The following is a 5,000-nucleotide window of genomic DNA, read 5'->3' as shown; positions in this document are numbered from 1 at the left end:
GAACTTCAAATATTACCTGTTCATCTACTTATTAGATATAACACATTGATTCTTATGCATAAAATTGTTCATAACGCATGCCCACAATATTTAAAATCGTTATTTTGTTTCCAGTTCCAACGTAATTCAGATAGAGCTATTGTCCCAAAGCCTAAAATTGATTTATTTAAGATGAGTCTCTCATTTAATGGAAGCATCGAATGGAACATGCTTCCAAAGACATGTCGTCAAATTCCAGCCATATCTCTCTTTAAAACTAAGATAAGAATATTTCTATTCGATACATTTGATTAACCTACTCGCGGTCTTTTGCAAATGCTTGCTTGTACTCAGTCCACTAGCTGCCATGCCATGATGAATGAAAAATTGAATGTATGTGTATGTGTGAACAGTAAGTGCGTGTGTGTGTTTGTGTGTGTTTGAGTGTGTGGGCGTGAATGTGTACGTATGTCTTTGTTGCTTGTTTTATAATTTTGTGTGTGTGTGTGTGCGTGTGTGTGTGTGTGTGTGTGTGTGTGTGTGTGTGTGTGTGTGTGTGTGTGTGTGTGTGTAAGTACCTATGTACATGTAATGTACCAATTGTTCCAGTTTTTCATCGCTTTGTTACCTTTAATAGACTATTCAAGTTCCTATTCTTATTCGTCGTTCTTATTATTTTATTTTATTTCAGTTTATTTCTTTATTTTTATGTTTTGTGTCGTTCGTTCTTTATTTTTTATGTCGTTAAATGGGCAGAATTGTAAAAAGGCCTTTACTGTGCCTAATTCTTTACCCATTAAAGATTCAATCAATCAATCAATCTTCTTCTTCTTCTTCTTCTTCTTCTTCTTCTTCTTCTTCTCCTCCTCCTCCTCATTATCATCATCTCTGTTGTTATTGTTATTGTTGTCACAAGGACAGATTGGAAGACTGGGCGATGCCTAAAATCTTCTCTTTCACACACACACACACACACACACACACACACACACACACACACACACGCACATACATGCAGAGAGAGAGAGAGAGAGAGAGAGAGAGAGAGAGAGAGAGAGAGAGAGAGAGAGAGAGAGAGAGAGAGAAATCATTGTTCAGTCCTTGTAAAAACACCGACACAGGAGAGTCTACGCTTGACGTCCGTGTCAACCAATCAGATCGCTCGTTACAGCCACGTAGGAAGTGAATGTTCCCAACAGACAGCCCGTCCACTCAATATCTCTGTTTCTCTGCCTCTGTACGTGTCTGTCTGCCTCCCTGTTCTGTGTGTGCCTCTGTCCCTGTCTCTCTCCTCTGTATCTCTATGTAGCTCTCTGTCTCTGCCTCTGTCTCTGTCTATCTGCCTGTTTGTTTTTCAGTCTCTGTCTGTCTGTCTGTCTGTCTGTCTCTTTGTTTCTCAATCTCTGTCTGTCTGTCTGTCTGTCTGTCTGTCTCTCTCTCTCTCTCTCTCTCTCTCTGCATCTGTCTGTCTGTCTGGCTGTCTGGCTGTCTCTGACTGTCTATCTCTCTCTGTCTCTCTATCTGTTTTTCTGTCTGTCTGTCTGTCTGTCTCTCTGTTGTTGTTTTTGTTGTTGTTGTTTGTTTGTTTTTACTTTCTAGGTCCTTGTCTCTCTTTCTCTTTTCTCTTTCTCTTTCTCCCTCACCCTCTCTCTCCCTCCCTTTCTCTCTCTCCAGCATTCTTCTCTACCCCCCCTCTCTCTTTCTACCCTACCTCTCTCCCTCTCTCTCTCTCTCTGTGCCTTCCGTTCGCTCTCTGGGTTCCCCTCCTCTCACTCTTTTTCTCTCCTCCTTTCTCCTCTGTTCTCTTATCCCTCTCTCCCTCCCTCTCTGTCTCTCTCTCTGTCTCTCTCTCTTTCTCTCTGTCTGTCTTTCTGTGTCTCTGACTCTGATTTAATCTCTCCCTCAGTCTCTGTCTGTCTGTCTGTTTGTCTGTCTCTCCTCTGTCTTTCTGTGTCTCTGACTCTGATTTAATCTCTCCCTCAGTCTCTGTCTCTGTCTCTGTCTTTCTCTCTCTTGGTCCCACTCCTCTCTCACTCTCTCGCTCTCTCCTCTCTTCTCTCTCTCGCTCCCTATATCTCTCCCCATACCCCCCTCTCCCCCCCTCTCTCTCCCATTCTCTCTCTCTTCTTCCATCTCCTTCTCATCTCTCTCTCTCTCTCTCTCTCTCTCTCTCTTTCTCTCTCTCTCCCCCTCTCTCCCTCCCTCCCTCTATCTCTCCCTCCCTTCCTCCCTCTCCCCCTCCCTCCCTCTCTCTCTTTCTCTCCCACTCTCTCTCTCTTCCTCTCTCTCTCTCTCTCTCTCTCTCTCTCTCTCTCTCTCTCTCTCCCACTTTCTCTCTCCCTCCCTCTCTCATTCTCTCTCTTCCTCCCTCCCCCTCTCTCTCTCCCACACTCCCTCCCTCCCCACTCTCTCTCCCTCCCTCCCTCTTCCTAGCTCTCTCTCTCTTTCTTTCTCTCTCCCTCCCTCCCTAACTCTCTCTCTCTCATTCTCTCTATCTCTCCCTCCCTCACTCACTCTTTCTCTCCCTCCCTCCCTCCCCCTCTCTCTCTCCCTCCCTCTCTCTTTCTCGCTCTCTCTCTCTTTCTCTCTCTCTCTCTCTCCCTCCCTCCCTCCCTCCCTCTCTCTCTCTCTCTCTCTGTCTCTCTCTACGTCCGCCTGATATCGATTTGCTATCAGAACAATCTAATCTAGCGGCACCAAAACAGGAATTATGAGTCACTGGTGGTGCTGGACCAAATAAACCCCGTTAGGTGTTTGCACAACTCTCTCTCTCTCTCTCTCTCTCTCTCTCTCTCTCTCTCTCTCTCTCTCTCTCTCTCCCTGTCTTTGCCTCTCTCTCTCTCCATTTGCTGAAGAATGGTTCTGTTTACAGTATTCGTAAACTCTGCATTTATATATTTAATGCCCTGAAGATACGATAGGAATTATGTGACAACAATGATGAAAGTTAGAATTGATTTACTATGCACAATAAGCACTTTTGTTCTACAGGTTTAAGTTAGTACGTATTTTACATTATGTTGTGGGTGAGTGATCACCATATTGTGTACTTTTGACCTCTTTCTAGGGGCCGTTCTTGTTCTCTCCCCCCCCCCCTCTCTCTCTCTCTCTCTCTCTCTCTCTCTCTCTCTCTCTCTCTCTCTCTCTCTCTATATATATATATATATATATATATATATATGTATATGTATATATATATATATATATATATATATATATATATATATATATATATATATATATATATATATATATCTCACTCACTCTCTCTGTGCCTTTATTTATCTCTGCTTGTCCATTTCTATGATCCTCTCTCTGTCTCTCTCCGTCTCTCTGTCTGTCTGTCTGTTTGTCTGTCTGCCTGTCTCTCTGTTTATGTGTGCACTATCCGCAATGGATGTAGATTAGAAAGGACAGACTGGAAGAATAGGGCTATGTCTAAAATCGTAATCCTTGAATTAAAAAAAAAAGCGCTTTTATTCTCTCAGTGTTCTCTTTCTCTCTGTCTGTCTCTGTGCCCAACTGTTTTCTCTGCTTCTCCGTCTCAGTGTTTCAATGACGCCCTCCACCTTCTCTCGCTCTCTCTCTGTCTCTGTCTCTCTGTCTGTCCTTCTCTATCTCTCACACACACACACACACACACACACACACACACACACACACACACACACACACACACACACACACACACACACACACACTTGTTTTTTTTATGCATTAAGACTGAGAGAAGAGCACTTTCAGCCCAAAACAAAAACATCAGCATTGTGCTTTTCCTTTAGTTTTACTTGTTCTCAGTAAGCTCACTGTGTATTAAGTGGATTGTTTTCGTTCTTCCTATTTTATTTTAGTTGAGATGTGTATGCAACACGTGCACCCAAAATGTATACAGGTCAGTGACCTTACATTAAGATTCTGGCGTTCTTGCGTTCTCACACACGCTCTATCTCCAGTGTTCGAACATACAACCACCAGAGACATAAAACAGTAATGACTATTGGCATATCAAACAGGCCTGCATGATTATTTCATAATCGAAATAATCATATATTATCAGTATTTATCCTCTTTGCCTCTGAATTTTCGTGAAATTAAATCAGTATGTGATGAGTTTAAGGACCAGCTTCTATAATTTTGTGTACTTATCAAAATGGTGTCAGGTCAGGTGCATAGCCCTTGCTACTGGTACCATGTAACCCAGTACTACCTGCCGCATGTGAAGTCTCCCAGCGACAGACCAGGCGAAGGAGGAAACATTTCCCAACGGCTGTGAAGGTGGAAGAGGATGACCAAAAGGCAGGGGGAGCTCTTATCCTTGGCTGGAATTCCTCCCAGGAGACGGAACTCCGAAGAAAAAACCTGCACCTGCTGAGGCCGTTCTACACGTGGCAGTATCTGCACCTGTGGGACTGTGAGCGTCGGTAGGCGAAAGAGTGGGGAAGGAACTGCACAACTCCTCTTCACTATAAAAAAAAGAAAAAAAAAGAAAAAAGAAAAAGAAAAAAAAGTCACCTGTGCTGGTCAGGCAACCAGGCTAATGTCGGAACGACGAGCTAGCCCTTCAACACCCAGCTTTCCCTGCGGCGATGAAGAAGTGGTAACGGGGACAGGCAGAGGATGCTGCTGGCAGTTCCTAGTCACGACTCTGCTCGCAGGCGGCTGTGGGGGGATGGGGGGTCGTCCGCCGTAGACTGGGGCAGATGAGGATCGAATGTAATTCAATCTAAAAGGAGAAGTTCACACTGAAGAACGTCAATCTATGTAAAATGTTATCTTTGATTGGTCCGACTATCATACACAGAGTTTTTGTCTCCCCCACCTTCCTACACACACACACACACACACACACACACACTTCACCCCTCCCACCCTCTTCGCTCTACGTGTGACGTAATATGTTAAATTAGTCGTCACAGAGTGTGTACAGAAGTAGGTTTTGACTCAAAACAAATAATATCAAGCAGTGTTGGAAAGAGCGAATCAGAATTTAGTGGTGAAATCATCAATCACTCACTCAGCAT

The sequence above is a fragment of the Babylonia areolata genome, chromosome 28 (genome assembly GCF_041734735.1).
Source record: "Babylonia areolata isolate BAREFJ2019XMU chromosome 28, ASM4173473v1, whole genome shotgun sequence".
Classification (NCBI taxonomy): Eukaryota; Metazoa; Mollusca; class Gastropoda; order Neogastropoda; family Buccinidae; genus Babylonia; species Babylonia areolata.
This window is presented reverse-complemented; position numbering follows the sequence as displayed.